The sequence below is a fragment of the Columba livia genome, chromosome 4 (genome assembly GCF_036013475.1).
Source record: "Columba livia isolate bColLiv1 breed racing homer chromosome 4, bColLiv1.pat.W.v2, whole genome shotgun sequence".
Taxonomy (NCBI): Eukaryota; Metazoa; Chordata; class Aves; order Columbiformes; family Columbidae; genus Columba; species Columba livia.
In genome coordinates this window covers 16,186,988-16,213,404 of record NC_088605.1, presented here as the reverse complement: position 1 = coordinate 16,213,404, position 26,417 = coordinate 16,186,988, and the positions used below count along the sequence as shown (strand labels likewise).

The 26,417-nt window shown below is 41.7% G+C and overlaps 1 protein-coding gene and 1 long non-coding RNA gene across 4 annotated transcripts in view; one reads left to right on the top strand and one right to left on the bottom strand.

Moving 5' to 3' along the window:
- The window catches only part of C1QTNF7 (C1q and TNF related 7), a 51,456-nt gene that overhangs the window by 12,769 nt on the left and 12,270 nt on the right, over positions 1–26,417 (bottom strand). Inside the window, exon 1 of one of the 3 annotated variants that reach the window (XM_005501323.4) lies at positions 22,801–23,882. The exons of 1 other annotated variant lie outside the window; for it this stretch is intronic. The gene's annotated coding sequence lies outside the window, so the exon portion shown is untranslated. Of the gene's footprint in view, positions 1–15,538; positions 15,612–22,800; positions 23,883–26,417 lie in introns of those variants that run through there. One more of the 3 variants, XM_021286142.2, reaches the window with a different exon arrangement.
- LOC135579335 (uncharacterized) lies at positions 18,454–19,583 on the top strand. Its single transcript, XR_010472136.1, has 2 exons — positions 18,454–18,578; positions 19,384–19,583. It is a non-coding gene; the product is annotated as an uncharacterized LOC135579335 (long non-coding RNA).

The following is a 26,417-nucleotide window of genomic DNA, read 5'->3' as shown; positions in this document are numbered from 1 at the left end:
TAAGGGATTACAGATAACCATCTTTGCAATTCCATAGCCAGTGAATGTGACTTTGCCTTATTGTAATATCTAGAGTTGCTCAGGCTTCTTATTCAAGTATCTACTGATATAATTTACAATGATGACAGTAAACTCAGTGTTATTTTACAGTTGCAATTCTATGGCAGCTGTCTGCCATGAGCCTTTTTGCATTTCAAACAGCAACCTTGATTTAAATTTATTTCTTAAGAAATTCTGGCTAGTCTAAGACAAACGCTATGTCAGAATCACTTTGAATGATCTGTCCCCCGGAAAATTCCTTACATAATTGTTAATACAAATAAAATGTACTAAAAAAAAGGAGTCATGCAAGGCTTAGAGCATATTAACTTCAAGTTTCCATCAGGGTAAAGGGTTTTGCAATTTCCACTTTAATGGAAATGTACAGAAATTCAGAATGTATTGACTTGCAAATAAAGTTGAAAATACATAACACAGGGAGAAACTTTCTTTTGCCTTGATTAAAATGACCTTTCAATTCAGTGATAAAATTATTTAAGCTTTATGGCAGGGAATCAAGATATAAAATTGAAAAAAATTCTTGCAGTTTCAAGTCTCTCAGATAAGTTCAGGCAGCTGGTTTTCCCACAGCCAAGGCATAATTTTGTAGCAGACAAGTGTGTGTATGTGTGCACGTGCTTGTGTGCATACACACATATGTGTAGCTTTACCAGCTAAAGGAATCCTGTTCACACTTAGCTTTTCTTCAAGGCCCTGGAGTGTGGTGGAGGCATTTTATGTCAAAGATAATATTAAAGAGTTTTCTTCTATTTAGCTTTGACTGATAGAATTAATTTTCCTTGCTACAGATCTGTTCTCGGATGGCCTGAATTAATGATGTACTGGGATTCGTTTCTAGATGATAAACAGTAAGTTGGCATGTAACAAGCTGTTTTGTAGTTTTTATCTTTGTGATAGGTATCTTCATTGGGCACCGCAGAAAGTTTTATTTTGATAATTGTGATTTTGTTTATTGCTTAAAATACACATTATGTCTTGAACAGGATAATTGCAATTGAAAACTCTCCTGTGTTCAAACGTCAAGTCTTTCCTGCATAGAATTCTTCTTTTCTTTCTCTGAGATGCTTGATTCCTTATGAGGCTTCTGTTTTTCCTCTGCCTTTGGGAAAGTTTAAATGTATGTATGTTCATATATATATATACATAAACACATAATAAAGTTTAAAAAAAAAAAAGTTTTATAAATTTATCTGCTCATGGGAAAGAATATTGTAACACTTCTTTTGGAGACAATTTCATTGGCACAGCTTCTCTCTTATAGTTTGTATCTATTCTACTTGTTTTCTTAATGCATGAAACAAGGTCTCTGCAGAGGTTCATAAGCCACTGCTGTTCCTTTTCCATAAAATTAATTGGTGTCCCTGTTTGTTCTCTTAGGGCAATTATGAAGTCATCCATAACAGTGATTTCATTATGTCTCTGTTTGGGATCAATGAGTGACTCTGGTAAATACGACCAAAAGCCCTTCTAGTCCTGTACCCTGGCTCCCCGGCCACGTCCTGTCTCTGGCCCTTGGTCTGCTCCCGAGGCTGTGGGAGCCCGCAGCGATGCTCGCCGGGAGGTTGTGTTCCTGCTCCCAGCGGCTGAGGGCTTCTGACCTGGAGATATTTTCTGAGTCTTTCTTTCTGTCAGCCTCGCTGGACTCCTTATCTATAAACTTGGAAGGAGTTTAAACTCTGGCTTTCCACAACATTCCTTGAAGAAAATTTGCTGGATTAATTATGCACAGAACACGTTTGTCTCAGTTAAACCTTTTTATCTCCCTTAAATAATTGAACTGATAATTTCATTCTATTCCAGCTAATACTTGCATTATAAGAGGCAGTGCCTAATCTGGTCCTCAGGACATTACCTTCTCAGAAAAGCGATAATGTTAGACTCCTTATGATTGCCACAAATATTTCCATGTTGAATATTTTTAATTCGCAGTTACAAATTTTAATGGTTACACAGTCCACTAAATTGTAAGGGCCATCTGCTCTTTCCCTGTAGTGTATAAAGATTCTGAAAGACATACAAGATCAGTATGTCCAGCAGCTTTGTTGCTTTCATATTATATCTTCAGGTCAGCATAAACCCATCATCTCCTAACAAAAATGCAGAAGTACAGCTGCAAAAATGCAGCTGCCTGAGATTGCGTTATCTGGCCTCTGCCAAAGACACACAACATGGGACAGAATCTCCTTGCTGTAGTGTTTGTCATTCCACTAGACTTAAAAGCCAAGAAAAGTAGTAAAAAGTAAATATAATGTTTTCCAGGAGACATTGGTGGCTCTTAAAGAAAGAAAAAAAAAACAAACTCATCAAAGCTACATAAACTCTCATGTGTTTGCTACAGACAGCTGGAAGGACAGTCTTCCAGATACTCTCTAAAATACTGCTTTCGTTGGCACACTTTTAAGAAAACAATCATGGTTTCTTAATACAGATGTGTGTCATTATTATTCAAAATAATGTTTGTTTATTTGTCTGTTTTAACCACAGAATGTCAGATTATACAGACTCTTGCATTGCTCTCCACGAGTAGCCAACTGAACACAGCGGTGTCACTGATGACCTCATGTCCTCAAAGCCACAATGCTGCCTAAGTTATGGTGTGATGACATATGCCATTCCCTGTTGGATTGGCTCTCCTCCTCCTCCTCCTCCCCCCTCTCCTCCACCTCCTCTTCCTCCTCTTCCTCCTTCACCTGCCAGCACAGAGGTTCCTTCTCCTTGCTGAGCTCCTGATACTGCTGAGATCTCCCAGCATCAGGAGTCCAAAATCTGTCCGGCTCTCAACATGCGTATGGAGAAAAGACCCTTTCCCCCTTTGTTCCCTGGCTATTGGGATGTGGATTTGTCTGCATTTTCTCTTTCATTTTCAGACACTGAGGCTGGAGGTGGTGGGGATGGAGAGATGCAGCAGCATGCGAAGCCCAGCAGCTGCCAGAGACATCCTGGTGCACCCCTGTATGTCCCTCCAGATTGCCACCGTGTCTGCACGGGACAGAGAGCAAGGGGCACCTGTCTGGAGTGCAGCATGGTGGCAGGGAGGTGACAGTGCGAAGGCTTGTCCCTGCTGTGCAATGCTAAAGCTGGCTCAGTTGAAAGATGGCTGGGAAAAGTCCTTAAATGGAAATCTCAGATGTAGAGCTCGTTTTTCCTGCCAGAAGTCTGGCAGAAGTAGACCATTTGTTGTAGTGAATGTTCAAGCTGTGGGGAGCCCAGATGTCACTGTCATTTCTCCCTGTTTGGGGTCTATCTTCAGACCATGACAGGCATGCAGTATGCCGGCAGTTGCAGAAAGTAACGTGTTGGAAGATCGCAGGGTGTAGGTTATAGCCCCAAGCCCCCATGCACTGCCACTGTCCTCCCCTCATTTGTGGACTTTTGAAGACTAGTCCTCTGGTTTGAACCCTGGAAACAGAGATGCTGTGCAGGTGGTACCACTTGTACAAAAGTAATTGCAGATAAAACAGCCTTCTCTCCAGAGGCCCTTGACTGTAGAGAAAGGGCAGTGATGACTCACCGCCTATCAGCAAAAATAGTGGGTTTGGCAAAAACAAGGATCCCATTAAGTGAAGATGTTGTTCTCTATTGGAGTTTCATGTGTAAACTGTGGGATTTCTTTTTTTTCTATCATTTTGTAAACCTTTCCTGCTTCTGCCCTGTTGGTGGGTGCCACAGTGAGGCCTGGGGAGAGCCAGGACAACTGCAACTCTTTCTGAGCCCTAAATCACAAAGACCTGGAGGTGGCCAGGCAGCTGAGACTCTGCATGTAGCAAGCACATGGAAATGGTGCTGCTGCTGTTTCAAAATGACTAATGGTTGGTAGCTTCTGGGTTTTGCATGGCTTTGCTTTGATATCTCTGAAGGAAAAATGAATGTATCCAGAGAATTATGCAAGAGTTTGTGCAAGTCCCTGTGTGCTAAGCAAAACGAGAGTTCGTGCCCTCGTCTGGAGGAGCATCTGCTTTCCAAGAGCAGGCAAGAGACAGACTCATCTGAGGAGCAGCAGGACATGGCTGAGCTCCTCAGCCTTCTCGCCTGCAACAGCAGCTAAAACCCACCGAGGGTAGAGGCCAGACGGAGGCTTTGTTCAGCGTCTCTCTTGCACATGAACTTGTACAGCTCTGGAACCCTGAACTCTCCCCGTCTGCTTATGTACATCCCCATTTAGCATCCTGGACTAGTCCAAATACCAGGAAAAGGCCAGGGGAACATCAAGTCCAATATAACTGTTTGATGAGTTATTAGTCTATCCTCTCCATAAAGATAACCAAAATGGTATCAAGGGCATCTCTTCCTTCTGCTCATTGCTTGTCCTTTGCTGTGGCCTGTCTGTCTGGAATAAAGCAACTCCAGCATATCAGGGTTTTAATGCTCACAGTCTTCCCTCATTCTTCTGATTTACTTTTACTACAGACTAAAGCTTGTAAACCTTTGACACCTGTTTACAAATAGACAGCCTGCATAACGTTAGCAAACATAAACAGTACTCTCCCTGAAAATCCTATTTTAAACAAAAATCCTATTTTTGTAAAGACCAATTTTATCTTCACCATCTGTAACTAGTTAAAATTCCAATTGTTTTTCTTAAAAAGGATTTTAACAACAGATAGTAAGCATGAGGTAGATTAAAAGTAATTTAAATTGTAGGGTTTTATTAAGAGTTTAGAAAAAATCTATTAGAGACCTAGGTTATCTGCAGCCTCCAAATGGTGCTGAAAAAATGATGGTGCTCTCAGCCATCATAGATGCTTTTTTTCTTTGAATCTGTACAATATGTTTTTTCTGACATTTATGCACAAACTTGCATTGGTTCACCTTCAAATAATTTGGTTAAATAAATGCCAGATCCTCAGTGGACGCCTTTATTGATCTGGAATCAGCCAATTTATTTTTATTTGGCCTAAGCTGGGATAAGAGGCAATATAAACTAAGGATATAGTCAGGCTTTTGCTGCAGAAATGTGTGTACCAATTTAAAATCTAACTATCCCTCTGCAGTTCGTTCCTGTTATTCTGCTGGCGCTCCCTTTCTCTGTAGATCAACCGCTTCCATGGGCTGTTTAACCCATTCGACATGGCATCAAATCAAATGGGGAGCATTTTCCTGCTTTGCTATCCAGTACCACCATGTAGGGGAATGTAAGAGCCAGGCGGGTAAGAGAGGCAAGGGCTCTGAGCGAGTAAATGGCTGACCAGGGCACAGTGCAGTGTAAACCATTCCTACACTCCTTGGGCCCACTGAAATGAACCATTTCAGCTGAGGCACTGGGCTTTGCACGGCTGTGGCCTGTGTTCCTCCCGCTGCCCTGTCTGTGCCTGTGGCCACCTTGGGCAGGAGGTCTCAGCAGGCGGCAACTTTGTAAAGTTCCTCATCAGAATTCACCAGACCTATTTGTCAAAAGTTTGAGACGCTAGCATGTCTGATACATCCTCCTTTCCTTCTGGCCACTTTGCGACAGGGGCAGGTGAAAATAATTTTCATCCAGCGCCATTGTTTACTAGGTGAATGGGAGCCAAAGCACTAAAAGTGTCCAGATGGGTGCTTGCGCTGGTCTAATTAAATCAGCTTTGAAACGTATCTTTAGGCTGTGGACAGATGTTCATTTTGTAGAGATCTGTGCCAGATGAAGATTACAAGCCACACTGCTGGAGGTTATTGTTCTCTCATCTCTGCTGGCAGAGCCCCTCTTGGGCTCAAGAAGGCTGCAGCCATACATCTCAGGTGGTGATGGCTGGAGAGGCCACCAGCTGCCTGACCACACTGGCCGCCTTGGCACAGCACCACCTCTGCTGGATGCTCCAGAGTGAATCTCCTGGCCTCTTCGGTCAAAATAGACCAGGTTGGCCTGTATGGTGGGAATACGAGAGCTCTTGTTTGCTCTGGTTCATTGTGTCTGACAAGGAGTGTGGAGCCCTAACTGGCCAGTGGACAATGGGAACACGGGACAAGCTTGGGTTGGCACGGTTGGCTCTGGAGGAGGCCCCCTGTCTGCAGCCTTCTTGTGCCAGGGTAGGAGCAGAAACCTGTCCTCCCGCTGAAGCCACATGGACAAGGAGTTTTGGACAGTGGCAGGGGACTCAGCTGCACTGGGCTGCTCACTTACCAAGGTCTCGGCATCGACTTGAGCTAGGGCCCTGGGGGGTGATGAAGGGTTGTCAAACCAGTCCAATCCAAACAAGGAAGCTTGTCTCGTCAAGCTGTTGTATTTTTACAAAATGTGTTAATGTGTGTACAGACAAAGTATGACACAATGCTGACCAAGTCTGGTGAGCTGCTAGCTTCACTTGTCCAAAACTATCTTAGCAGATGGTATTAAACTTTCAAAGTAACACTAAGGTCAGCTGTGACAAGTTAACACGCTTTTCATCTCTTAAACCCTATCTGCATTAGAACTATCATATCAATTCACATGACAGTTCTTGGTTAAAACAAATTAGCTTTTAATACCTTACAAACACATCTGTGTGGCCATGACCTCAGCGGTTGAGCTGACCAGTTTTCAAGTGTGCTAAATTTAAGGTTTGTCCTCATTGTTCAACAGTGGCTTATCATTAAAGAAAGCAGGTAATGCTGTTTACACTGAAAAGCAGGAAAAATGTCACTGTAGCTGATGGTGCTATCTGGCTTTCCTTAGCCCTCCAAGCAAGTTTTTAATTAAGTGAACGTGATGCAGTCCTTCCTTATTGCCCCTGCTAGGGGAGTATGTCTTTTGATCGCCCTTCTAGAGATCGTGGTTACATGCAGGAATAAGTCCCTACCTGCATTTTTTCAGAAGCGAACCGAAAAGTGGCTGAAAATAACTCCAAGTCCAAGCCCCCATCCCAAGGTCCCACACTGTTTGTCCTCCCAGCAGGGACCAGGGCTCAGCCTGGCAGAGCAGCCAGCGCTCGGCCGGTACATCGTGTCACGGGGCAGGGCCTGTCACGGCTGTGCACAGCCATAAGAAATCGCTAATTCATGGATCTCTTTGCAGAAAATAGAGATTTCAGTGCCTGTTTGCTTCTCATGAGAATAAGAAGGAAATCTGGGGCACCATGGTCACCCCCATTCTCCAAGGCACCCTGTCATGTCCATCTCCTCAGGAAAAAAATGACTAATCTTCTGCCTATACAACCTACTATTACTTATTAGTTGTTTCATCTATCCTCACAGTTTCCTTGACACTCTCCAAGCACTGAAGGAACGTTTATATAAGTTGGGAGCGCTCCTAAGAGTATTGATTTACTTAACTCTGTTTTCAGGCCGCTTCTTACTGCAGCTTTTGAGATTTTAGCCACACAGGTCACAGATATCCAAGCAAAAGACAGGCTACAGGAGCAGCAAAAGAAAAAGAGGCACAAGCAGCCCTACTCGAGGCAGGGATTGTCAGAGCAGGAGATAGGTTTGCTGCAGCACCTTTGCTGGGTGGCACAGTGGGTTTGGACTTGGCATTTGATTTTCTATGACCACTAGATGGCATAAAAAATTCTGATGTAGGCATCAGCTTCTTCCTGAAAAATTACTGAGTGTGGGAGTCACGCTGCAGTTAAAGGGGATTCTTACAGCGCTTTTAATAAAAGGCACATTTTAATGTGTCTCTTAGATGCAAAAATGTATTGGTAGGAGTCATCCTATTGAGTGGAGATTAACCTTATAAGCAAAATTTAGCTTCAGATAGCAAGGACCGCTGAAGTCAGTGCCATTCTCAAGTGGAGGATAACATAGCATAAGCTGAGGGCAAGGGAGGTTTTTCTCTTAATTGCATTACAGGAACAGGCAATGAGGAAAATCACCAGTTCTTATCTTGATCCCAATAATGATTTTCTTTGTAGGTTTGGGCAAATCATATAATCTACTTCATTTATCTATTTCTGTGTGAAGGGCGATGATTTCCTGCCTTGCCATGGTGCCAGAGGAGTATATTAGTCCTCATAAAGAGCTCTCCTGGTGTGTCCATCCTGCACCATCCAGCTTTTGCTGTGCCACTGTGATGGTTATAATAAGGTGATGGAGTATGGGTAAATTTAAAATGTACTAAAATAAATGTTGTTAAATGTTACTGAAAGAAAGTAAAACCGCTAAATAAAATGGACTAATATTTTTTGTTTCCTTTGCAGTATAATTCATTATGGAAATTTCACAGTGAGTAAAAACAGCCTGCCTGCTGCTCTTCAAAACCCCTCTGAGTTAAAGAAGCAACCTGATGGATGGTGGCTGGCACGGCCTGACTCCCACCCCCAGCCCTGCTCCCCTCCAACTTCCAGTTCAAATGTGGAGCTTTGGTGCAACCCCTGTTTTGGTTGCTTGTTTGTAATTGAAACTGCTAGTTACTCTGAATGCTTTGCAGCTGGTAATGTCTCTGTACATTCTTAGGATAAAATCTTTGGTGATTTTAGCACTAAAATATATTATGTGATTGTAATGGCTTCTGATATTGGCAGACCATAAACTGAGATGTTTCTGAATGCTGTTAGGAGCTAAGTGAAAGGGATAGGGAACCCGCTGTAAGTTACTAGAGTGGAAAAGTCTCACCACAGCAATTGGTGTGACTGCTTTGGTCATGAGATGACATATTTCTTTTTACTCTTAACTTCGTTGAGTTTAGTGGACATGAATACCCTAAGGAGAGTCAGAACATTTTACAGGGTATACCAGGCACCACTTTTCATCATTTAGAAAGTAAAGGTTTAAAGGTTCAGATAAGGACAGTACTGAAAAAAGAGAATTTGGCACGATGTCCCTGAGAAAACAATATTGCAACAATGAACAATGATATTCAAGCATGCTTTATGCACTGATATCACTGCCAGTGAAAAGAGACCGACTGTATGTCTTCCCATAATCACAGAGGGTATTTATGGCATAAACGTAATTTTTGGTTTATCTGAAACTGAGTTTTATCAGCTGTCCTTTAGCAAACCTAGGAATCAAACTGTGAATGAGAGAGTCATGAAAACTGTCAGACAAAAACACACCCAACGAAACAAATGATTACTGATTGGCCTTGAAGAAAACTGAGGAAAACAATTTTAATAACAAAAATAAGACACTGAAGTGCTGTAACTGCAGTGCCAAACTGATTTCCAACCACTCACAAGAGTATCTGCTTTGTTTTTCCAGTGATAAATTTAGTTTTTCCGCTTGTCTCCACTGCACATTTTAGTGATGACATTGGAGACTTTTCAATTTCCATTTAAGATTTTAAACAGAAAAAAAAACTTATCTTGGCAGCCTGTGGGAGAGCTAATGCAGTTGATAGAAGATGTGCAGAAAATGGTTTATACAAAGGATGAGTTCAGGCTCAGCACCGAGCCCCTGTTGCTCTCTCCAAAGCTGTGCGACAGCCAGGTGACAGCAAGCCCTGCACAGCCTTGGCAGCATCCAGCTGCCCTTCACATGGACTAGAAATTCAGTGAGACATTTTACCTGCTTGTTTCCTTGTTCTGCCCCTGTGCCTGGGCCTCACTGGCTGCGGTGCATTATCCTATTCAGAGGAGAGGCCATATGGCAGCGCCTGTCCCCCATAGCGACGTGCCTGCTGTGTATGCGCTGGATGAGCAGACCCAGCACATGCTGTAAAAGCTTCACACCTGAGCAAGGCCAGCCCTGCTGCCTTTGTACACCAGGTGGGTGGTGAGAAGGCCCTTGGATCTTCAGCAGTGAGCCTGCTGCTATAGAGGAGATGAGGCTGGAGGAAGGCAGTGAATGAGAAGAGGCTGCTGCCACTCTCAGGGGTATTGCAGGGTGCCGGCAGGAGTGGGATGTGAGCCAGACTGATGTGGGTGTGCTGCCATTTAGTTATCCCTCATGCTGAATATGCTGCTATGGAAAAAAGTCCCTTGGGTTCCAGCTTTGGATGCTAGCAACGTGATCATGATCCTTTGGGACCAATGACTTGTCCTCCCACGCAGCCAGGGCTTGCCCATCTTCATTAAGTGAGTACAGTGCTCTCCTGCTGGCCAGAGACTGTTTGAGGCAGAAAGTGTTTCATGATCCTGAAAACAAATCCTTCATGTAGGAAATATAGTAACCTGCCCAGCAACAGTGCTGACTTTGAGCCCTTAGCACCATTTTGTTCCAAATAATTAGCCTTCTGATAGTGTTTTTTTCTAGATACTGAAATCTTGGTATCTTGTTGCTCCTCTTAAGGGATCAACATGAATCTCAAACCATAATAAAGCAATACCAAATTAGAGATGATCTTAGTTTCCAAAAAAATGATCAAGCTGAGATTGAAAGTTGAAGAATTAAATGAAAGGGGAGAAAACCACCATAAAGAAGTACAAGCATTTGATAAATAGCTAATAGACTTAAGAGATTCCCTTATTTTAATGCTCAGGGAATTTACTTATTTTCCTCATGTAGAACATGCATAATACCTAATTTAGTAATATTTCAAGAAGATTTTTTAGCATCTGGCATTGAACATAATTGTTGCAATGCTCCGGCAGCATGCTACACTGTAAAGCTAACACATTAACACGCCACAGAGATGAAAATAAATGGACAAGACTCAAGAAATTTTCACTGCAAGGTGCAGCTCCTGTTACCTCCAGCTCCATGGAGGATTCATGCTCTAATGTCATTCTTCTGCTTTTTACTCCTCTGGCTGGAGCCAAAGGCATTTTTCTCTCTTTCTATTTTTTTTTTTTTTGTTCAAAGGGTTGTCAACTTCAAGTACATTGCACATATTGTAGCTCATCAAGACGTGGGAGTAGTGATGTGGATCAAGTCAGGCATGTGCACTGGGTTTATAGGATTATGCAAGCTGTGAGCAGAAAACCTGACCTGGATCAGGCATGCAGTATTTTCTGAAGCAACTTTAATGGCATGAGTAGAATTGGATAGAGCCTAATAACAGACCTAGAACACTTTTCTATTTGAGTTAGCTACAAAAGCTGCTATACAACTGATCTTTAAGTAAAACCGTTTTCATTAACAGTTGTTAAATACCACCCTGAATGGTATTAACAAGGTCAATGCTGAGATCAGATAATTTTTATCAACTTTTCTTACAACAGCCTGTCCTGGTTTTGTTAAAAACAAGACCAGTTCTCTTTTAGTGAATTTTCCTTTCAGCTAAGTTCTTCTAAGTAACTGCCCTTTTCTGAATTTAGCTTCATGTTTTTCGGACACTGCGCTCCAGGACTGATAAGAGTGACCAATGGAATGTTGAAGAAGCTCATGTTTAGATTTATTGCTATGACAGCCAAGAATTCTGATAAAACTTTGCATGTTCCGTTGTGAGAGGGGCATGTTTGCAAAGAGGGGCAGACAGAACAGGTGACTAAAACTGACCAACTGAGTATTCCATCCCATATGCGTCATACACCCTATAAAAGAGGGAGATCATGAGGGTCTCACTGTCTTTGACCATGGCTGGTATCTGGAGAGGACCTGCCAGCCATGCCTGCGACCCTAGGCCTGGATCCAGTCCCTGCATCCCTGAATCCAGTTCCGGTTTGCTGTGAAGTCCCACCCAGGACTTCCGGGTGCCCGCCATGCAGGTGCTGGAGCCGCCAACTCCATATCGAGCAAAGCTGCTACCCCGGGATATTAAAGATTGGTTTTGTATATTTTGTATTATTTTCTCTATTTATTGGGAGCATTAGTAAAGCCTTTAAAACTTTTTCCAACCCTGCAAGTCTAAGCCTTTCTTCCTTCCTCCTTATCATCTTTCCTATGCGGGGAGGGCGATTGAGGGGTTAACAGAGAGCATCTGCCATGGTTTATTGTCGCCTTGCAAATAACACAGCCTAAAATTTTGCAGCTAGCTTTTTCATAAAGGAGGCAAAATAAATTTTCATATTTATGTATCCTTTTTCTTTCATAACTCTACGTGAAATATTTCCAAATGTAGTAGTGCATTCTGGAATTGAAAAGACAAGACTAAGAAAAACTAAGATGACAACAAAATACTATGACAAATAAAATGAGAAGTGTGAAATACTTCCCAAAGTTCACCAAGACTTTGCAATTGCTATCCATTTTGCTGGCCAAGGTACTCTGCCACTATGGCAACAATAGCAGTAGACTGAAAAAGAGAGGACAGAAATAGTGAAGAAAATGCGTTTTTAAATAATCCTCAGTAGATACCATTATTATTGGACTCTTAATAAGCATTCAGAGAGGTTTTAACACACTGTGTATATTGTCCAAGCCCACTTGGATATGATGTAAAATCAGTGGACTAAATTATTTTCTCCTTGGCACTGGTGTAAATCCAGAGTAAGTCATCGCACTACATCATGGTTATTTCCAGTTTTCCAATGAGTAACTAAGTAGAAATTGGTCCAATGTTCCTTGATTCTCTCTTCCACTCTCTTGCATAGGAATAACCCACAAATATATCAATGAGAAAATCATGCTGACTGCATGTTCTTCACTTGTTAATAGGAGAAAAAATAATGCCACAATGTTTTTTCCCATGTGCTTTCTTGGTAGACCACCTCTCAGTACAAGAATTGCAAAGCACTGCCAGCTTTGAGGATCCTGTATTCTAAGAAAAATGAAGCTGGTGGGTCTGGGGAGCAGAAGAAGTGTGAGTGTGAAATCAGGAGCCAGCTGCTGCCCAAAGGAACACCTGGGGATGAGGGAAGTAACATGAGAGTATCTGGTCATAGCAGGAAAATAAGGAGGGTGATAGACATAGACATGAAATGGGTGGAAACTCGCACTGGTGGACTCCGGCAGAAATAGGAACTAGTGTTGTTCAAAAATAACAAAGGCCAAGTCATATCCTGGCCAATACAAGATAAAAACCCAGAGCGGTGCCTGTCTGGGGTTGAGGTTGCCCAACTTGCACCTTGCTGTACTTTAATCTGACATTGCACACAGAGTGAACTGGCTAGGGGAAGCTAAACTCCTTCTACCCTGCAAACTAAACACACAGGAGTTTGATGTTCAGGCTGCTAATTTATCTTACTTCCCAGCAAAATCTCAGCCTCTGTAGGACAGACTCACCATTGCCGTGCCAAGTGAGTGGACGTGCAGTGGTGCCTAAGAAGAGTATGGTGGGTAAGACACACAGGAGGGAAGGCATTTCATCCTCAGCCTTCAAAAAATGATGTGGCAGCACAGTCCAGGGATGAATCAAGCCTTACAGAAATAGCATGACCAAGCAGCTGCAGGCAAACATGGACCTTTTTAACTTTGTTACCACAGATCTTCTACACCTTCAGCAACGGTCTGGCAGTGGCAAAGAGAAGGTGCTGTTATAGCCCAGACCTGGTAGAAGGGCTCTGCATTCCTAAATGATTGAATCAAAAAGCAGAGCATAAACCCCATAGGCAACATGCCTTGCATGAGGTTTATTTTTACTATGTGAATTCAAGTGCTGGAATGTCCTTTACTGATTCCAGATGGGTTAACACTTTCGTGCCTTGCAGCCTGGCCAAGACGGGACACCCAGTGCTGCGGGTACCAACTATATCCTCATTTTCCTTATACCTCACTGACCAGAACAGCTGTGCCTTCCCTGCATTTCTCAGCCTACTATTCCTTTGGGGGCTTCTTGTATTATTGCTCACACACATCTTACTTCTCCTCCCCCTTCCTTGTCCAGTCCTGTTCCAAGAAACATCCACAAATGCCAGCCACATAAGAAGTTCATGACATAGCTGGTAATATACGTTATGGTTGCTAATGCCAGCTGTTGTGCTGTCTTTGTGAACCTGGTTCCCTGGTTTAAAAGTAAAGCCAGGCTGAAAAGGAAGATCCTTCACTACTAGATCCCAGACATGGCTGGAAACAACACAAAGATGAAGATACTCTGACATTTTATAAGGGGAAATGCTGTTCCCTTTTCTCCTCCAAGCCAGTGACACCACTGTAACAGGCAAGGGCAGGAGGGGATTGCAGCCAGGCTGGCAGAGGGCAAGGTGCTCAAATCCACTGTGGCTGAGACCCGCTGCTGCCCAGCTCACAGCACCCACTGGGCTTCCCAGCCTGTGGCTACTGGGCCCATGTGAGCCCAGACTGATATTTGCTCTTTTGAACCTTGACAAGTCAACACTTGGTCACAGTTTAGTTTTTCACTTGGGGAAGCATTGCCTTGAATTACGTTAATGAGACAGAGACTGTTTTAGTTGCTCAGAGCAGATCCAAGCAGTTAACGGGAATGTGAGAGGCCGCTCATGCTGACAAACGGCAGCACTGCAGGCAGCTGCACACTTATGTGCTTCCTGGAAGAATTCAGAGAAAGTGGGAAACATCAGTAGAAACAAAGTTTGTTTGCTATAATCTACTTTTAGCTGATCTTCTAAAAATGTGCCAAGACTCTAAGGTCTAAGCAACTACAGTCACCTGTTCTAATGCAACTTTTAAAACTTTTGAAAGATGGTAGGATAGACTATGTTACATTTCATCCTGGGTTTTATTATATTCCTTGCTGATGGAAAAAAATAAGAGGCCAGTACTGGAAAACTCCTTAAGTGATATGACATTTCTAAGGTCTGCTGTCACAGCTTTCGTTTTTTTCCAGTCACCTGCTCTAGGGCAAATGTGCAGATTAAGACAAGTCCTGGTGCCATGTAGACTTCTACATTGTGTCTCCATCCCATGTGGGCTTCTTTTCTCCAAAATTTTCCAGTTCTCTTTCTAAAACAGTTTTTGGATGTCCAGCCTAGGGAGGGGTTTTGAGCAATTTCAATTTGAAGAGACAAGACAGTTAAAATGCTGCAGTGTTTGTTCAGGAACTGAGACAAAGACCGAAGCAACTTGCTTTCCAGCAATTGAACCCAATTTTCCAAGTCTTGAACACAGGTACTCACACTGTAGCTTTACCGTGGAACACTTCCCTTGTCCAGAGAAGCAATAAAGCACCTCAACTGTGAACTCATCATAACCTCAGTTTAATTTTTAAACAGATGTCTTTTAAAGGAAGAAAACCAAAACACATAAGTTTCTGCTTCAGCCCCTCACTACCCATGGGCTCTGTTTCCCTCTCGTATGTTAGTGAGAATTAAGATTTCTGTAGTTCTAATGAGAGCCCTTTACTTAGCGGCATAAGCCCATCTCAGCCACCACCACAGATCTATAGCGAGCACAGCAAATTTATTCATTAGATTTATCCTATGTTTATTAACAACCCAGCTCAGAAAAAGAGTCAGTGACAAAAACCATCTGGAATAAACATAATAGAAAACAAACAATGTAATATATTCCGTCACTGCAGCCTAATTACCCTGTTTGCTGCAAATACTATAAATCCAAGTGACAATTTACAAGACGAACTCTTATTAAAGGGAAAAATGAGCTGTGCAGGGAAGCACAAATCAAAGTACCTAATCAACACAGACAACACATTCAGGGATTTAAGAGGCAAGGTGTGGTAGTCCTTTATTCCTCCTTGTTTTCAATTTGGGAGACCTGCTGTGATGTTGCAGTACATTATACGCCATATCTACTTATGCAACATTAGGCAGAAGCATGTCTCTGGCTGTTGCCTTATTTTTCACCAGCTACAATCTGTGAATTTTAGGTTTAAAGACTTTTCTTGTCCTACCGTTTAAGCTGGAAGCAAAGTGTCCCAGGCACGAGTTTTCTTTTAAGGCAACTCTCCTCTTTTAGGCTATAGTAAAAGCTTGGAATTAAAGAGAAAGTTAGAAAAGGTTAGAGTTAGCTAAAAGCAATGTCAATTTGATCTAAACCACGTTCTTTTGAGTAATTGGTTCAGCAAGAAATAAAGGAAAAAGATCTTTCCCTTCCATGCAGGCATCTGAACAACACATGGCTGCTGTCCATGATGTGTTTCAGCTTGGAAGCTGGAACTGACTCATTAGATGCATCTGGTGTCCCCAGGGATGCAAGAGAAAACACTGGCAGCAATGAAGATGGTAGAAGCCATCTGAAGCAGAAATTAGCCAACCATCCACTCTGCATTACAGCATGAACTTCAAGAACAGCGCTAGGCACCAGCAGGAAAGCTGAGCCCTCAAAGACACAGCAAAGTGATACCGTGCTGCAATGTGTAACGTGCTGTCAGTTTAGGGAAAATAAACCCGTAATCTGGAAAATACCCACTCAGGCCGACAGGGGAAAATCTTAAAACCTCATTATAACAAGGGGTAACAAGCTAGCATTACAGTGAAATCAAGACAAACAAGTATACACACATCTTTGATCACAGAACTGTGGTTGTAACTTGCACAAATATTAGCAAAATACTATTTATATAATCCTACACTGAAAAATTCCTGTTAGTGAGGAGATGCTGGAAGAGTTTTTTCAACTCTTTCTGTGGGGGAAAAAAAACAAAAGTGAGAAAGGGCTACATTGAAGGGGACAAAGATGTCAAAAGACCCACATGTCGCTTTGTCTGCCATGAGGAGCGAGATCACCAGTCACCACCAGCCCATGTGCAGAAATGCCTCTCTGAATCTTCACTTTCCTTCTTTGCCTGCCAGGAACCAGGGTCCTTTCACATGTTGCTCAAAGACCTTCTATCATGAGATCATCTTGGAAACAACATTCGTCTCATGAGAAGGCATTTCATGTTTCTCCCTGAACTGTTTTTTATCTGGAACAGGACCTAGTGCTCTGTTCAGGGTCCAGTAGGCCCTGAAGCATAGCTCGTTCTCAACCATAATGTAGGCTTATTTTCAACAAGAAGTTTGATAATGAGCAAGCTTTTGTCACGGCTCATGTAGATGAAAAATACCCAAGATTCTGTTAGTGCACACGCTGTTTTCAGAAAGAAATAATGTTTGATATTCTTTTCTCCTTGAAGAGACGATGTCATAGATGTGGCCACAGTGGGATGTTTCTTAATTTAAGAGGCAGGGTGCGAAGTTAGAGAAAAACACCCTTGAGAATTTTGAAATTTCAGTGATTCATAAAAGCCGAAAATTTGATTGCTAGCTACCTGTGGATCCATTTCTCCAGAGCCTTATTGCATCATCAGTATTAGCATGCAAATCACAATTACAGGGCTGTTTCTGACTAATTTCAAGTGATATTCACAGCATAGGGGCACTACTGAGATGGTCTTTGGTAACACCTTCATCCAAGCATCTCTGCATGCTCTCTGCCTGAAGCTATCTCTCTCTTCAACCTGGAAGATGAACATGAGGATGACTCTTTCCCTCACGTGCGGAGTCCATGACTATTCTTAAAAAACAGTTAATTTAAGTCAGCTGTCAACCCCCACAGGTATTGTGTTCATTTATGCCTCTTTTCTTGGCCTTAATTATGATTCGAGCAGGAAACTCCAAAGTTGTTTTTTCTCACTTGATTCCCACTTGAGCTATAGGAATTAAAATAATGTTCAGATATAGGTATAGATAAAAGAAGGATGACTCCCATTTATAGGCTACAAAAATCTGGGAGTATGTGGTGTCTGTCAATAATTATAATCATAAAATACCTTAGTTTTCAGTTTGCTTGTATTCTTACCCTCTTGTTCTATGACTGTTGGTGCTCAGTCTTACTAAGGAATCTGAACATTTTCCTTCCTAAACAAGGAATGTCCATGAATACAGACCATTTTCTTTAAGAAGCAGAACATAGCAGCCATAGTATGGTCAACCCAACATGCACACACAGTGCCTAATCTTTAGCTTTGTAACTGGGAATTATTCTGCCTATTTGGGATGCTCAGACACTTGTGTTGTTGCTCTCTTGAACCTTGAGGATTTTTTTGTAATCCTCCAGGATTCTCAAGTCTGAATTTTTTCCTCTGATGGAGGAGATTCAGGGGACATGCTAACGACACTGTGCAGGCAGGTTGGAGATTGTTCATGCACTGAGGCAATGATGAGGGTGTGCTGGTGGTGCCCTTGCTGAATCTGCTTCGCCATTGTGACAAAACACCCAAAACAGTCCCAATGCTTTCTTTTGACTCCCTGCATGGTCACCTTTTCCCATGTGCTCCACCAAAGGCTTTCAGTGCTCTCAAGGATTTGAACTACTGATAACTGCCAATGTCAATTCGTGGTGAACACTGAATTCTTTCTCAGTGCTATCAAGGACCTTGCAGGGACAAGGTAGCTGAGATACTGAACTATCTCAGTGACCTGTCTATCAACAGCCTCTGAAGTCAGAAACTACTTGCTAGAGCATCAGCTGATAAAACAAAAGGGTGATGAAGTTCAGATAAGAACTGCTTTAATTACTACATAGTCTGCTTCATTGTTATTTTAGAAAAAGTTGGATGCAGATGTTACACGAATGTAAGTGCAGATTTCAGGAAACATGTTAAAAGCCACAGAGGAAACCTTAAAAATATAACAGAAATAATTCCCTCTGGAATATGAACACAAGCAGATTCCCACTCCCACAACTACATTTAAGATATCAAGCATGTTGTTTACTTCACTGAACTTCAGAAAAGGGCAGTCACTCAAAGACGGGCTGCATTAGCTGACAATACCTGTTCCAGCAGGTTCATTTTCCTACAGGCAGAAAGGCCGTGTTCATTGCCACCCTCCATTGCAGACGCTTGCTTAGAGCAGCTTGCAGACCAGCTTTCCATCTACAAACTGGTGTGCGACCCCACTGCTGCCCTGCCTGCCGAGAGCTTTTCCATTACAGGAACCACTGTCACGGTAACTTGTCTTTCCATTCCGGTCACCTCTGGATGTTTTGCTACTTATGGCCCTTGGAGGTCAATTTTGCTGATTGTCTTGTAAAGGATTTAGGTTGAGAGCTTTCTGTCAGGTTTGGAAGGTTTGTTTCTGCTTCTGACCTTGTAGGAACACTATGGGCACACAGAGGCACAGAAAGGATTAAAAGCTGTTTCTTTCCCCCTTTACAAAGAACCTGTTGATTTATGGATGGCCGTGAATGGATGTGTATTTCCAGAATTCAGAAAAACTACCTGCAGTTTTCTGTATCTTCACAGACTTCTAGTATGATCTCAGTTCAACAGCCATTGAGTCTTGCCTCAGTCCTCACGTATGTTATCCCAAGAAGTGTTATTCAGAGAAATAAATGCGTATGTGCTGAGGTGTTGCACCAGACCCCTAATGGACAGCGGGGTTCCACAGAGAGAGAGGGATCTTGAGATAAATTCAAGAGAAGTCTGGCACACATCAGAATGTAATCTCTTCATATCATTACAAGGATTTATTTAGGAGAGCCTCTCTCTGAGTTACATTACTGTCAGGTAGTAGAGCACCACCTGCAGTTTTTGAATTATTTGAACATTTGCAGTCTTTAAACAATTAGAATTGTCAGAAAGAAAGACAGCCCATCAATAAGAAGTTTTCACAACTCTTTCTCATTTGTATGTAACATCAACATTTCTATACCTCATATTGTCAAATAATAGACTATAGAAGAGAACCCTTCAACAATTTCATCTTTTTTTTCTTTTTTTTGTCAATCTTTGTTTTCTTTTAAACCCTACAGCATTGGATACAGACGAGAACTTAAAACTGTCGAAGTGGAACTGAAGGAACTGCTCTCTTTGGTCAAACTAATGGTTCTGTTAGTCCACTGTTGTCTTTGGTAATGACTAGTCCCAGAAGACATCTGAATGAGGAAACCACCAGGAAATGCACAGCTAGTCAAGGTAGTAATTAAAGTAGCCATTAGCCTTGGGCAACAAACTACAAGAGTCAGCAGCCTGCATGTTTTGTTTATACATGAACAGCTTTGCTTGTGCCTGCAGAGATGGGCATTAGCCACTGAAGTCCAGTGGATTACAGGCCCTTACTCCATCCCAAGCCTTCTCTTCTCCAACAAGGCTGAACACCAGCCTTGGTGCTGTAAAGAGAGGTCGACTTGAGGTGCAAAAAGTTGAAAATCTGTATTCTGGGACAGCCTGGGATTAAGGGTTACTGTATCCTGGAGAAGTGAGAAAGCAAAAGCTTCCCAGGAGGAATGGAGAAAGAGAAAAAAGGGAGAGAAAAGAGCATCTCCTGCATTACCACTGAGCCCTTCCAGCACCCCTCCAGCACTACAAATGCTTAAACAGCCCTGTTCCTTCTCAAAGGTGGAAGCAAAACTCCAAAGCTTGGTTGAAATGAGGATTTCTCTTCTTTCAAGACAGACTGATGCCTTGTGTAAGCGCTGAGCCCATGCAATAACATATCTTACATCATTATAATAAACAAAGCCTTTGACAATCTGTGCAATAATACATTCTTCAGATAATTAATTCAAGTTTAAACATTTCTCACATGTCACAGGCTGTCTGAAGAGATTTCTTTAAAAAAACGAACTCCAAGTCTGAAAGTCAGGTGGAGAGGGAGAAAAGAATTAAATTTTTAGTTCAGTAAATGAATACCCAACAGCAAAACATTCAGATAAAATCTGTTTATCTGGCCGCTTTTCCTTGAAAGCAAATGAGAGTTATCTTCTTATTTGAGATTTATTCTTTCAATTTCTGTTCCCAAATTTATTCCTAGTATAAGATCTTGTGTTCTCAGATTCCCTGCTCATCAAATTTCATAGCTGTATGTCCTGAAAAATGAGATTTTAGAAAAATAAAGATCAAAAGATTTTTTTTTTCTCAGTTATTTTTATAGGCACTGCATTATTTCCTGTGGGAAATTTTGCAAGAGGGAGATTTCAGACTGCTTACGGTATACATTAGAGTGAGAATGTAATTCACAACCGGGGCAGCTCCTTTGACCTGTTTTGTTGCTTGTTTGCTTTGACTGAGCTCAGACTAGCACATTTCGCAGTTGGTTTGCAACTTGAAAACATAAGTTGAGTAATGAGACGAAAATATCTCACAACAAATAATCCTGAAAAACATGTGGTTTATTGGTTTGAGAGCTAGGAAGTGACATAAAACATCCAGACAGAGAGACTTTTCGTTTAGTGCATCAGCTCTGCATACTAAGAGTACTTTTCTTCCCATAAAGTATACACAACAAAGTATTTAAAGTTGTTCAAATTCAAAGCCATAACCATCTGCTTATCACAGACATCTGTTGCTTCAAAGCAAAGGAGTATATGAATGGTTCAGAAAGCTTTAGAGCTCAAAAGATGCCTTTGCCAAGAGACTAATGGAACACATGAATATACATAAATTCCCAAAATACAAAACCTGCTGTCTTCTTCCTTGGGTGCAGTTACACCAGCTCTGTATGTGAGAGCTGAGTTGCAGAGGAAAGAAATAATAAGAGTTACCCCAGCTGTTACCTGTGTCAGTACTGAAAATTAAAGATTTTGTCACTCTCCAAACACTCTAGAAAAGCAACATCTTCCTCCATCAGCAGAGGAGTCTGACTTTCACACCAATCACTTACATCTCTGAGTTGCTCCTGCCAATGCACCTTCAAAACATGATTGTTTCCACCATACAACCTTCTTTCTATAGAACCTTTCCCTGTTCTTGCTGAGGGAGGTGACACCCCAGCTTCACTGGAAACAACATATTGCAGCTCCACAGCCCTGTGTGTCTCTTGATTTCCTTGCTATTTTGGCCCCCAGGTCTGACTGCCTGGCTGAAGTCAAGGAGTCATTCCCATTGACCACAGCAAACTGTGGTCATCTCGCTAATGGACAGTGCCCTTGTCCCCATGTGGCTTTTGCATTGCCATGGAAATGAAGGTCAACAGCAGGGCTGGGAGGTGTAACAAGGTCTTTGGAGCAGCATCGGTGTTCCTCAGAGCACCTGATTCAGGAGGTGATTGTGGTGGCATATCTGCAATAAGTGAAGTTGGTATTGTTCTGTGGGTATGGGCCAGATTTCCACTGTGAGGGTTGGAAGGTAGAGTTTGCACCCTGCAGACCTGTGGGTCTAGAGAGAAGGACCTGCTAAAGTTTACTGGGAGCTGGGAAAAAGTGTGAGCCAAATAGAAAGTGCAAAGTCAGAGGGATTAGCTGCTTTTGGAAAGGCTGCAAGGAATGTGAGGGGGCTAGAGGCTGTCTGGACAGAAAGATACTGGGAGCTGTGAGCACATTATATTTCTGACTCAGGTTAATACCGCTTGTACCTGGTCAGTGGAGCTAATCAAGCTTCCTGTCACAACAGCTAGTTTCCATTCATTTATCACCTTATTTGCATTTGTGCAGCCATCAAAAGTGAAGGGATGACCTCACAGGGAAGAAGAGAAATTTGGGATTTCAATGCTTGTCTACCAGACCAGTTAATGACAACACATACATGAACTGCAGAGAGAGCAAGGAAATATTTAATGACCTTAAGCTGTAGTGCGAAGCTCACAGAAAGTTGATCCATCCCTGCAATAAACCCCAAATAACAATAGAGAAAGTGGGTAATTTAAATATGAGAAGGAAGAGCAAGATAAATTTTTATAAAGCCATCAAAATATTTCTTCTGCCATTTTTCCTCTTAATCACATAATCTGTGACCTCTTAAACATTACTATAAAGCATATAAAATCCCACAAGACCTCAAGTTCACCGTGGTGGTTACACACCGCTTTTGGGATCACTGACCCTGCTTTATAAGCTGCCCTTCTGCTTTTTACTTTCTTTTGCACAGATTTTGTGTTTTGCTGTCAGTTTCCCATTGTCCTTGAAACTGGAGTAACAAGAAATTGAAGAAATCAGACAGTTCTCCATGCTGATCACAAACAGAGAACAGAAGTTGTCAGTGATCGGAAAACAAGCAGAGCGTGCCTGAGCCACACACAGATCCAGCTCCTTATACTACTCACAGGCAAAACATTTCTAGGAAGATAAGTTAGTTATTTATTGTGCCAACATATGCACATTATTCAAAGCAACAGCAAAACAACAACATTACAAGTATTAGGAAATCAATCTCCAGTTTAGATTATCTCAGAGTTTTTATGAGACAAGACAATATATGAAGTTTGCTTCAGCGAAATAAAGCCCTTTACTTACATGGTTTGCAAGAGCTTCCAGCAGCCAGAGTCTCTGAATTGCAGTGCATGCTGATATTGTGCTTTGCTGAAAGCGCCCTAACTTTGGCACTGGAGACGGCACATAGTTCACTGGTGCTTCAGATTGATAAACAATTTCCTTTAAAAATGCTCTCGCATGTTTTTTTATTGATGGTACACACTGACAGTAGACTGCAAAGCAGAAAGCCTGTCTGGTATTATGAGGAAAGCGTTTCCTCAGCTAAATCCGAAAAAAAAAAAGGAGCCCTTGACCTCGACAAGTAGAATAAATCTACTATATCTGCTGGCTCTTTTCTGAGTGCATACTTGAGCAGTAACATAAGAGGGAGCGATCGGAGTGCAGAAACTGTGGCATGTCGTGCTCTGTACCCGTGGAGTATGTGAGCAATGCTTTCAGTGCAGGCACAGCAAAATGAAAACACAATGCATGTTTTCAGCTTGTATTTTGTTCACATCTTTTAAAAATAAACCAAAGATGACAGACTTCTCTACTTCAGTTCATGACTCCCAAGTGGCAGTGCTCTCAGCTCTGTCCCCTCTGCTGAGGTTCCTTACATTCCAGATGAGGTTACTGCTGACTTTCTAGTTCAAATCTCGATTTCTGAGAATCTCTGTATCTCAGCCAGGAAATTTAACCCAGGCTGAATTTTAGCATTTTGGACATCATAAATGCAATAAATCACCTGCAAGCAAAATGAGTGTTTTTCAGGTATTTTGTTTTCTCCTTCAACAGGTCACTTTATATATTTTTTCTCTCTTTTCTTTTCTTTTCTTTTCTTTTCTTTTCTTTTCTTTTCTTTTCTTTTCTTTTCTTTTCTTTTCTTTTCTTTTCTTTTCTTTTCTTTTCTTTTCTTTTCTTTTCTTTTCTTTTCTTTTCTTTTCTTTTCTTTTCTTTTCTTTTCCTTTCTTTTCTTTTCCTTTCTTTTCTTTTTTTCGTTTCTTTTCTTTTTTTTTCGTTTCTTTTCTTTTTCTCTTCTCTTCTCTTCTCTTCTCTTCTCTTCTCTTCTCTTCTCTTCTCTTCTCTTCTCTTCTCTTCTCTTCTCTTCTCTTCTCTTCTCTTCTCTTCTCTTCTCTTCCCTTTCCTTCTCTTCTCTTCTCTTTCCTTTCCTTCTCTTTCCTTCTCTTTCTTCTCTTATCTTTTCTTCTCTTTTCTCTTTTTTTTCTTTCCCCTCTCTCCTTTGGTCTACTTAAACTTATTAAACTTCATTAAAAAAAAGAAATTGCTTTTGAAACAAGTCCTCAGTAGAACAAATAATGAGACGAATATGAAAAGCAAGATAATGATGCAGCTTAAAATAAGTAAATGTAAGGATTCAGGAAAAAAATATGCTTCCTGCTCCATTGTAAAATTATATTTACACAAATAAAGACATTATTTTAAACCGAGTCATTCAGTTCCCAGACAATGAGGACAGAGGTTTTATGGAGACGATGAAAAAGGCCCCATATTTTAGGCATAATAAAAGGAGTAAGAAAGTGATAAGAAAGAAAGAAAGAAAATCAAAGTCTTCATTCATTCCATTGTCTTCAGTTGCAAAAGAGGGAAATAGGGAAACAAACTCACAGTCTAAAATCAAATTTTCAAATATCATAAATGCAATATTCCTGGCTCTCTGAATCACAAAGACTGAAAAAAAGCCCTCAAAACTTTTAATAAGCATTTCTAGCTTGAGAAAATAATAGTTTTTAATGAAGAATGATCGAATTATCTCCTTTATCTAGTGTGTTATTATTCTTTTGTTACAATGGACTTGAAAAATCCCCTGTATGTTTTATATGTGTGTTATCAAGGTTTTTCTTGAACCTCAGACTCGGGTTCAGCTTTTCTTGTTAATTCCTTTTTTTTTTTTTTTTTGCAACTTTAGTGAGACACTAAAACACATGAAACACATGTACAACTTCAAAGTTGTTTATCTGTAATGAGATTGTTTCTTCCAGTTGAAGTTGGCTAGTAGCATCGATATATTGTGTTGAATGAGAGGAGTCTTAGTTTCAATTTAGTTTCCATTTATATCCACTTCCTTTGTCAAATACTGAGACTTCTAAGTCTACAATAAATTAATTTCTACTCTTTTCAGCTCTCCCTACTGTTTTCCCCTTTCCTGTCTCCACTAACATCTTCAAAATATAAAGCACCATCAAACCATATGTGTATATATTTAATTTCAAAGTATTGACACTGATTTGGTTTTTTTTAATTAAAATTCATGTTTGAAAGTTGTTGCTTTAAAACTAGTGTGGGTGCAAGCATTGTTCTTCAGACAATAAAACACCTTTTCTCTACAGTGGGCTCAAGTCTCCTACCTGGGGCTTCTTTTCGTAGGTGGGTGCTGAGCTCCCCCCGGCTGGCTCCTGCTCCTGCCATGCCAGACCTCTTCCCCTTGCTAAGCCATCAGCAAGCATGTTTTCTCTCTCGCTCCCAGGCCAACTCTTCTATTTTTAGAAAATAGCTGGGATTTTATAACTTTTAACCTTTTTGTGATGTGGAGGCCTTGTGGCCTGGTTTGTAGGAGCAAGGCTTGGCCCACAGGACTACTCATGGCCACCCAGCTTTGAGAGGTCAGCCCCATGAGTGGGACATGTCGGGATCCCATCCAGCTTTCTGTGCATAAGTACAAGAGGCTAAACTTCAAAACCTGGTTGGGAGCTACTACCTGCTTCTTTGTGAAGTGTTTTGAGACAAGCAGAATATACGCCTCACTTTCGAGAACCAAATCTTGTTGTTTTCAGTACAGACATCTGAAACACCACTAATTTGAGTGCCAGCTAATTACTCCCAGGCAGGACTCTGTTTCTGTCCCAAGGATCTGGCTTTCCCGTAGGGAAGTAACAACACATTGGGCAGCGCACTTGCAGCTGCCACGAGTGGATGATGCCATTTCTGCCCCAGCCTGTTCCAGCCACAGCACAGCTGTGTGGGTCCTGCAGGTCCCAGGGGACTTCCTTTTCCTGTGGCTGCGGGCACTTGTGTCTCACGACTGGAGGCAGCGGAGGTCTCTGAAAATATCAACTGCTTTATAGAGTATTGTGTATGCATTCACAGGCTTTTATATAGGAGTTAAGAAAACAGTTCACAAACTAAGGGTCACAGTTATAATTGCAGCTGTGAATGTGAAAGTGGAAGCTTGGCCAGGACCCCAGAAGCTGTAAAGCATACAGAAGTGCATGAGACTTGTCGGGTGAAGCCTGTGTCATGATCTACCAAAAACGTTTAAATCCTTTTTTATTTTTTTTCCTGGTAGAAGTGTAGACGCTTATATGTAAATTAAACACTTATGTTTCTCATTGATCTTTCAAACAACCCCCAGAAGGCTGGTTGGATTGTGCTGGCCGTGGGCTGGGAGCGCTGGTCTGCTGGCATGACACTGCACGGCTACCTCTGAGATCCTGAGAAAGTATAACAGGTCCTATATCTGATGTGACACAGTCCATTAAACTGCCTTGATCAGACTTGGGTTTGAAATTACCTGATTTTATGCACAGCTTTAAAAAATTTGGCCATCACAGGGTTATATATCCCAGTAGCTGTTATTTCCAGTGTCAGCTCATGAGGCTTTTACAAAGCCCACATTTAGTTACTTAGTGAGAGATGCAACA